This window comes from Chaetura pelagica, unplaced genomic scaffold (assembly GCF_000747805.2).
Source record: "Chaetura pelagica isolate M959 unplaced genomic scaffold, ChaPel_1.0 scaffold96, whole genome shotgun sequence".
Taxonomy (NCBI): domain Eukaryota; kingdom Metazoa; phylum Chordata; class Aves; order Apodiformes; family Apodidae; genus Chaetura; species Chaetura pelagica.
Genome location: NW_009953723.1, coordinates 1,043,543 through 1,053,857, shown reverse-complemented (window position 1 = coordinate 1,053,857; position 10,315 = coordinate 1,043,543).

The window sequence follows — 10,315 nt, the reverse complement described above, 5'->3', positions numbered from 1 at the left end:
CAGGATCACCCAGAGCACATCACACAGGAACGTGTCCAGGTGGGTTTGAATGTCTCCAGAGAAGGAGACTCTACAACCTCTCTGGGCAGCCTGTCCCAGGGCTCTGTCACTCTCACAGGAAAGAAGTTCTTCCTGATATTCACATGGAACCTCCTGTGCTCCAGTTTGCACCCATTGCCCCTTGTCCTGTCACTGGTCATCACTGAACAAAGCCTGGCTCTGTCCTCCTGACACTCACCCTTTACATATTTGTAACCATGGATGAGGTTGCCCCTCAGTCTCCTCTTCTCCAAGCTCAACAGACCCAGCTCCCTCAGCCTTTCCTCATCAGGGAGATGTTCTACTCCCTTCATCATCCTAAGGCTCTAGAAGTCTGATTGAGTTTCACCATGTTAGACCTACTCTCAGCAGGGCTAAAAAGGGGCTCATGGGACCATAATTCAATCTACATGGTTGCATTCCACGAGTGTAATCAGACAGGATGATTTAGGGGGATATTTTTAACTGGGAGAACTAATGGGAATATTCAGATTACCCTCCCAGTCATGCAAGGACAATGCTGCTGTTTTTCACAGACATCCCCTCAAAACCTGCACAGGAGCACGAAGGAAAGGCAGCATTTGCAGCTGGAGTGAAATAAAAGGTGCTAGTAAAGGACAATGGAGGTGGAACAGGAGCACTGGCAAACCCCAGCACAGCACCTTGCATGGGGTGACATGAAGGGCAGGTCCCTGGCAATGTTGCTCCCCCATGGGCAGCTGGAGTTTTGTGGTAGAAAATATGTGATAGAGATGTCATGTGTAGGTCCAGAGAGGAGAGAAACACACTGATACCTCTTGGGATTTTGGGATCCCTCCCTGTCTGTGTCTGAGGGGACTGATACCTCTTTGTCAGCATAAATAAGCTGTGTTACTGTGTTATCTACAGCCAAGTAAGTTGTTTCTAACACTAACCAGTCCCACCCCTTCTGCTGCAGCCATGAGATGATGTTGCCACCAGGAACCACAGACTTTGTTGGCTGTTGCCCTGTACCCCTTGCCACACAGGTTTCCTGTTGTGCACCAGAGTAGAGCAGGCAAGAAATAAAAATCTGGTGATGCACAAGAACATGAAAGCATATAAGATGACTGTATCCATCAACTCCCTCCATCCTGTCCCAACAAGAGAAAGAGGGAGCAGGAGACCACATCCTGGCTGGGTTTTAATTTCAGCAGGGCTAAGTAGCTAATAATTACTCCAGATGAATACCCTTGGAGGAGAGCCAGAGAGTCCCAAATCATTCTCAGATTTCAACTTTCAATTTACCCTGCCAGTGCTAAGCTCATTAATCATATTTGCAGCTCCAAACACAACAGAAATTAGTCCCTGATCTTCTCCCCTCTTTATGGCATGAAGAGTTGGGGGCAAGAGGAAGAGAAAAGAGATGGAGAGGTGCCACCCACAAATCTAACAGTCACTCAAAGGGGCTGGGATTAATAAATCAAAAATCCATTATTAATATTACAAGCTTAATTATCTATCTAAATGCAAATGAATGAACACTAGGGGTTCCTTCCTTCCTTCCTTTTTTTTTTTACTTTTTAAAGTGTTTAGCTCAACAGTTCTGTCTTGGAGGAAGCACATGCCCACATGCTAATTGTCTTTTCTAATTGCAATTTTACAGTTCAGCCCTTCACAGCCCATTTTCAATGGCCTCTAAAGGGCTGTGGCATGTTTTGGGTGGGATTGAAAGTCGATGTGGCTGTAGTAACAGGCAGGATCTCTCACGTGAGGACTGGTTTTTGTTTCCTGCCTCTGTTCCTGTTAAGTCACATCGGCTGCAAAGGCTTAAATCCAGAGTTTGGATCTCCAAAATCTGCAGCCTCAGAGGGATGATTGTGAATTTAGGGAAGGACCTCATGGCCAGCCAGCCTTGGAGCAGGAGCACACAGAGCCTGAAAAGGGCAAGCTTAAGAGACAGTGGTGCCTTCTGAGCAAGTAGACTATGGTAGGCTGGCTTAGGCTGTACAGGACATAGGACAGGGTGAATAACAGGCAATAAAATGAAGCTGTGAAGCCATTAAATTGGTCAGAGTTGGCAAATGGGATTTGCTAAGATTCACCCACTTGCAAAACAATATAGAGTAGTCAATGGGAAAACCTCCAATGCAAAGAGAAGGGTGGCAGGAAGGAGAAGATGGGAGCAAAGAGGGGAGCCCACATAAGTGCAGCTGAACCTCAGGATTTCCTGGCTTAGAGTCACCAGTCATGATCTCTGTCATGTACCAAACAACAGGTCAGGGGTAGAACCTAAAAATCCTTGATCCAAACAGCAAACAATTATCCAAAACTGTGATGCAAACCCCTTGGCAGCTCCAGAAGTTGGAAGTGAGCATTCAGGCCTGGAAAATAGGGTTTGCACAGTTTGCCTTTCATTAGACTTTTCCAGGAGGTGGTAGTGGTAGCAAATCAGTTTTAAAATGTTGTGCAAGCAGCTTGGCAGCTCCTGTTGCCAGAGATCACTGGATCAGATCTAACTTTGGAACATCCTCTAGCATAATCTGCTGACATCAGCTTTTTTGATGTTTCAGCCTCTTGAGATTGCAAACACTGGTTGAAAACACTTGCAAGCATGTACACACATCCCCCAACATGCACAGAAAGGAGTCTTAACAGAAACATTTGCACAACCAGTCTGCTGGGGTTTTGAAAGCCATCCTTGACAACTGAATCACAGCATCAGTGCCAAGAAATTGTCTGCTCGACTCAGAGCTACAGCCCATCCTTTGATGTTGTGGAGCTGCAAGGATTAAAGACTGACAACATTCCTAACACCTCGCATCCCAGAGAGAAAACAGGCAGCCAAACAAGCTGTTGGGCCTTGGGATCAATTATATCATAGAATCACAGAATGGTTTGAGTTTGAGGGAACTGTAAAGATCATTTAGTTCTAAGATCCCTGTCATGGGCAGGGACACCTCCTGCTAGACAAGGTTGCTCAATGAGATGGAGCAGCCAGACCTCCCAGGAAAGGCAGAGGTGATGATGTTGAGCTGGGCACTGCTTTGCCTCCAGATCAGCAATAGCATTCAAGCATTTCAATCCACAATCAGCACTGGACAACCCTTCATCTTTCTCATACCAGGCACCTTTCAGTGCACCCAACCCAAATGCCATCACTATCCTTCAGACCCAACCATGTGCAAACTGGACTTTGTTCTTTTTTTCACTCAGGCTACAGTCAATTAAATCCTGCTCTGAGCATAGCAGTGAAACATCACCATTATTTTGGACATAACCCTCTCTTCAGAACCTAGAAAGCCAAGAAAAACAAGCTGGTGTGCAGACCATAAGAGACTTTGTTTCCAGCTTCTGCCTTTACTTGCAAAAAAATGGATTTGTAGAAAAGTGTTTTAATCCCATTCCAGCACGGAGAGACAGCAGATTTAGCAGCTCCCATCAAAGGCTCCTCCCAGGTCTGCCTACCTATACATCAACCTCTACTCTGATCTGACCTACAGACTCAGTCTGCTCTCTGGCACAGAGGTATCATAATAAAAATCCATGTTACTAATTTCCTGAAGGTTCACCTGTGTGCTGCCATGTGAGGTCAGCACATGAGGGGCTCCTGCATCTCTACTCTCTTCTAATGTTGGAGAAGTTTTCCCTCCAACCCAGGGTGACCAGTTCTATCCTGGACTACAACATGGGTGTGATTTCATAGTCAGTCCCTCTGCATTCTTCAGCTTTGCTTTGAATCCACTCATATCTGCCAAATTAATCACAAACCAAGAAGAACAGTAATGGCTGCAAATATGTTGCCTGCCTAGGTGTCTATATGCTACTTAATGGAGCATAAAAGGAGAAGAATAGAAACATTTTTCAGATGCTGAAGATAATTATAATAAATAATAACAATAAATGCAGAGCTATGTGCCAAATACATAAGATCTCAAGGAAAGAAAGTGACTGTAAGCAGGAAAGAAGTCAGGTTGGTTCTCAAACTGAGATAAAGAAGTCAATGAAGTAAAAACACCACTAAATCAAACACTTTGTATCCTTGTCAAGCTCACTTAGTATTTAAGACCACAGTTCCACAGTGTACTTAACTTTTTTTTTTGCAAGTTACACACTCTCTGGCAACTACTTCCCATGTGGGATTTATGGTTCTGACTGTGGTAACTTGAGATTTCTCCCTGCTGACCACAATGACATCACTCAATACCTCCTGAACAGCACCAGCCATTGCAGGAATCCTGGCAAAAATCACTTTCCTGTATCACAGCAGCACAATTCCTACTGTGCCACTGCAGGCTGTGTTTGCAACAGTGGGCTCTGGTTTTGCATTACTCTCTTTATGGTGCCCAGTTCAGGGTGAGCATTGAAGACAGCCAAGCACTGGTATGTTGAAATCAGTGTATGGGAATCTGCAAATGACACCACACCCCTTGGTCTCAGTTCACACCTTCCTCATGTTAGACAACCCAAAATTGGAAAAGTCAAGAACACAGAATCATGGAATGATTTGAGTTGGAAGTGACCCTAAAGATCATCTAGTTCCAACCCCCCTGCATGGGCAGGGACACCTCCCACTAGACCAGGTTACTCCAAGCCCCACCCAATCTGGCCTGGAACACTTCCAGGGAGGGAAGGCCACTTTTGCAAAGTAAAAGGCCACTTCTGCAAAACGTAGGCTTGGATTTAAAACATCAAAGGAAAATGCAAACACTCCTCTCTGGGAGCAGAACCACATATGAACATCCCTGCTCAGACATTGAGAGAGGTTTTTCTGCTACAAATACAGGATGCTCCTAGCACATGGGTCCTTCCCAGTCTATACTGACAACATCCAAATGAAGATTTTAAATACAAGATCCAGTTCAACTAGAACTAGAAGACAAAGCAGAACAAGGGGATGGGTCTGTGTAAAGGAATATACACTCCCCACCTGACTGAAGGACTTTGCAAGCCATGAAGGTGGATGGAAGAAAGAACCAAGTAGAGAGAGCAAGGTCTGAGACAGACTGACACATCACTGCTAAAACTGTGATGATTTCATCCCCAAAACCAAATGGGCCCATGAAAATAAAGAAAAACCCACAGAACTCACCCATCAGTTTCATCCCACAAGATGCAGGTCTGGTTGGTGGTTCCCTGCCAAGAGAGAAGAAAGGAAAAAGATTAATCAAATCAATGCCATGTTCTTTGAGGGCATTTGCAGCAGCTAGAATGAAATATGTAGGTCCTGTAGAACAGCTCCCACTGCTCTGAGACTGGGGGGTGTGTGATACTCATCATGGGCAGTTGCAGAACTGAGTCCTTGGAATAGTTTCTTTCACCTCTGTCTAGAAAGGCAGGAGTAAAACGGTCCTCAGATTGTTCTGCTTCAACACCACTGTAGAAAGATTTGACTCTGCATCTTTCCTGACTCAAGCTACTAAAGTTCTTCTTTTCTCCTCCTTTTGCCACTCCCATCTGAAAACTGAATAAAATATCAGATGTGCTTTTGTGCGACAAGGTGCTCCAGCCCTGCAGGAACTGGTCAGGTGTTTTTAAAAGCCCTTGAAAAGGTTTGTCAGAGACTACAAGTACATCTGTCTTAGACCACTTTGGAAAATCCTTCCAGGGAAGTCCAAAGCAAAAACATGATGGATTTAATATTTATGTTGCAGAGCCTCAGGAGGACATCTGAAACCCACAACAAGAACAGGCCTTGGGGCATGTTAATGTTCATCACAATGTATCTGTTCAGGGTTGAGGAGGGGAACCTGGAGGGGATCTTTGAGTGCCTTTTAAAGCATGGATCACAACAGTGATAGTCATGTCTCCAGTAGTATCTGGGACCACAAAGAACATCACAAGCATTAATGGAAATATCCTTTCCCCTCCCTCTTTTGCTCCTCAAGGAAGATCCTTATTATAGCCAGTTTTACTAATGAGTGCACAGTTGTTCTCCCATGATCATGCCCACAATGAGATGGAGTGAATGCAGGACAAGTGTGCCCATGTTCTCTGGGCAGGCAGTGTTGTCACCCTCCTCCTGCACTGGCAATGCCTGAGCCAGGGGCACAGAGCAGGCAAAGTTTGCAAGACTGACCCTTTCTTGGCACCCTTGGCATTGAGCAACAACAGGACACCAACACCAGCCCAAATCCAGGGCTGCAGTTGAGTGTCTCAGCACCTTGCATGAAGGGAAATGAGTTAGTTCTGGGACAGCAAAGAGGTTTCAGGACCCCAACAAAACCACCTTCTTCCTTGCACCAGATTCTGGCTGTGCAGAAACAAACAGAGCTGCAGGATGGTGCAGGTTCCCAGGAAAGACTTACATTGTACAAGTGGGAGAATTCGATTTCCAAAGGGGTGAGGAGAGACCGGGGAAATGGCTTCACAGTCACAGAGATGACTTTGGAGTTCAGAACAGTGCTGTTCCTGGAAAGGAGAGGGGAAAGAGATGTTTTAAAGGGAACTCAGGGAGTTGTGCAGAGTGGTGAATTCCACTGTGTTCGTCACTGGTGATACAAGGTTTAGTGCAAACAGCACAGAAGGAGTTTGTCCCAGTGCTTTAAAATACCATCAAAGGCACTTGCTGCTGAGGGAGCCCATCCTCTGGCCTTTGTTCAGCTCTCACACCCACTCTACATTTATTCCTCCAGTGATTAGATCATTTTATGAACTACATAGACCTCTAAAGCCACTAGACTTAAAAGCTGTGTCTACGGCAGTAACAAAATGGTCCTGGACCTATTTTCTGTCCCTGGCAAGAGGAAACTGAGCTCCTTTCAAGTCCTTTTAAGAATAACAACTAAACAAACCCAATTTTCCCTCTCAAAGTCTGGCTTGATCTGCACTGCAGTAAGTGATGGGCAGGGACATGCCTATGGGGCAGGATGAGATCCTGTCTAGTTCACTACTAGAGGCATTGGTGTGTATTTCCATCCTCTGAGGATCAAAAGCAAATGGAAAGAGGTCAGACCTTGCATGTGGATGTTTAAATGTCTTTGTCCAGACAAATACTCTAATAAAGCTGGCACTCCTATGAGATTTCACTGTCAGAAGAGGCAATAAGGGAGGAGATGTCTCCCATGTCTCTGTTCATGCTCCCTGGAAAAGCAAACCTTTGTTGACACTTCCCTGGACATGACATCTAAACACATGGGGGTTCCTGGTGTTTCTGCAGCAAGAAAGGACTTGGATTCTTAAACAAGTAAAAGCTGTTTAAAGAAGCAAAACTTCCAGCCAACACTTCAGAATATTGTCACTCTAAGGTTGCCATGAAGGATTCAATAGTAGAGTGCTAGGTCAGCATCAGGGTGCTTTTAGCCCTTCTTGAACCCATCGACAAGGAAAATTTTTCCCCATCTGAATCTTCACCAATTCTACAGACATTGGCAAAGTCCTTTCTCAGTCTTGTCTTCCTTTTACAAAACAAAACAAAACAAAACATGGAAAAGACTTGCACTTGATTAACAGCAAGTGGGTTAAAAAAAGCCCAGGACAAACAAACAACAAAAAAACAGAACCAAAAATAACTTGGAATCATCCACAAAATGCTAAGTGGATGCTCAGAAAATCACTGTTCCACAAACAGCAGAGGGAACAAAAGAATTGTTTTAGCAGGGTAAAAAAAAAATCCATTTTTTTTTTCATAAAAAAGGGAAAAAAAGAAAAAAAGGAAGGAAAAAATACAGTAGCAATAAAGCACATATATCAGTTTACAAAGAAAGAGTAAGAGGGAAATCAATGGGAGTAAATATCCTCTCTAAGCTTTAAAATGCAGGCAGCTGTATAGAAGTTAAAACCAGGAGCAACTGAAAGGTAAACACTAGTGCATGTCTTCATTAGTAGCTGGGTCTGTAAGGGTCAGTTCTTGGTTCAGTGCTGTTGAATATTTGCATGAACAACCTAGATGACCCAGAAAATCCTTTTGGAGGCTGCAGACCACGTAAAAACCAACAGAGAAGCATTTGATTTCTCAGCCTGGCATGTTGTTAGCACACAGAAGTTGCTCGTGTGCAGGGTGTGAAGCCAAAGCAGTCACAGCCCAACCAGAAATTATCCCAGTGCATTCAAGAATCAGGAAAGGCATCTGAGCTTGGAGTGTGCCAGGTCTGTGTGCAGAGCCCTGTTCTGGAGAGCTGTGACCCAAAATGTACCCAGGGAGATTGAGTTCTGCATAAAGAGCTGTGACAGAAAAGACACAAGTGTCCTGTGCAGCAGCAAGGAGGTAAGACAGTCATCTTCTCTCTGCAGCCCTCCTTCACAGGATGCCACTGTCCTGTTGGGTTCAATTCCACTTTAAGATCAGGAAACAGTGGAGAGAGTTCAAAAAAGAGACACAAAATTGATCCAGATGCTAGAAAACCAGACAAAAGCTTTCTGTTGAAAGGCATGTCTGCCAGTTCCTGGCATGTGGGGGATTTTTCAGTCGCCCACCTGAAGGCCCAGTGCCTGGAAGTGAAAGTCAGACAAATCCAGCTTTAAAATAAGTGTCAATCTTCTGACAGAGAAGGCAATTAAGCATCTGAGCAGCTTGCCCGGGGGAGGTGAGGGACTCAGACACCATGGGAATCTTTCAGGAAGAAGATGAGCTGATGAGTAAATGCATGTTGCAACCCAGCTTCTGGGAAGAAAACAAATCACATCACGATTTGGCTTGGACAGGAGGTCAGACAAGCTCAGAGGGCACCTCATGGCTGTAAAGAGAGTGCAAACAGCTGTAAAAATGCTGTTTGGTACATGGAGCTATTGAGTGCCAGGTTGTTGTCTCTCCAATTGCTGTACGTGTCCTCTCCAGAAGCGTCCGGCTTGGACCAAACGTTGCTCACATCCCTGGATAGAAAAATCATCCCCCTGTGCATCCCATCTCAGTTGGCACAGCTGCCAAGAGCCACAGGGCTCTCTGGATCCCGGGGGATAAAGCAACGTGAGGTTCTGATAAGGAATTGCTGCTTCGAAGGAGTAAATTGAGACAATTAGGAACAGCTCAGCTGATATATATATATATTTTTTGCAGAATTAAGTATAATTTGTTTTTCTTTTCTTTTAGGAAAAAATCACTCTGCATTGAAGCTTTGCCCAGGACCCAGGATCTGGGTTCTTATTGCTCATGTGTACCCAGGGACAGCTGCTCACCTTTATGGTCAGAAATATTTTTACCCCATAGGCAGGTGCCTATGGTTATTTAGGTGCCTACATGGTTATTTAAAGACACCCCACTCTTTCTCACTGTCCATTCCCACAGTGGTGGAGTAAGAGGTAATATCTTTTTTCTTTTTCTTTTGAATCTCTACAGGTGATTCAGGACTCTAGCTCTTTTTATAGAGGGACTGTCCTTTAATTAAGGAATGTCTTAAATCAAATCTCCCATGGGAAAGCTGTTCAGAGGCTGTGGCTGCTGCAGCTGCTGGTTATCAGAGCTCATTCACTGCTTGGCCAGAGAAAGCTGAAATACCACTGGATCATTTGAGCCAATGATGTTTATTGCCTTCTGATCTAATTCCCAGTGCTGTAATGGAAGATATTACAGAATACAGTTGGCTGGCTTGTTAATTCCTCTTTGTACTCACTTGGAGCTCTTTTACCATTGCCAGTGCTAAATCTGTAGGTATTTAAATGATTATCGGTGAGGAGAGATGCCCTGGTGTTTATGGTAAATGGACTCATGCTAATCAGTGCAGAACAGATTTAGAAGGTGCCTTAGGATGCTTAATTTACTGCCTCAGTACCAGCTTCAGAAAAAACAAGATCGAGATAGTGAAAGAGAAAAGGAGAGGAAAGGAGAAAGGGGAAGGGAACACTGAACACAAAAGCTTTGGTGCCCAGGGCGCTTTGCAGTTGCTGGGAACATGGTAGACATGTGCAGCCAGGCGTGCTGCTCTGCTCCTCTCCCTCAGCTTGTCTTCTGCCCTGATGCTCTCAGATGGCTCAGTGTGGCTGGCAGCTCCTCAGCAGCTCGGGAGGATCAGGGCAGCTGAGCACCTTCCTCCCTCCCCCATCTGTCAAAGCCCCCAAAATCCCTTGTGACGAGGAGGGCAGCATGAGAACCCAATCCTGGAGAGTGAAGGGTGGCAGGCAGCCAGCAGGAAGGGATGTGGCAGCAGCAACAGTGCTGTGCCTGCCCTCAGGTCTGTGCTGCACATGGACAGAGATACCCTTCTTGCCCCTCCAGCAGGCAATGTCTGCAATGCATGAGCCCGGCCCCGTCTGAACATGAAGCATCAGTCAGTTTGGGGTACCAAAACATTTGCACTGACAACTCAAAGCCCATCTCATTGCACCCAGTGGACTTTGTGACTTCCCTGGAAGACCAGGACTCTGCAGCCAGAGGGATCAGCAG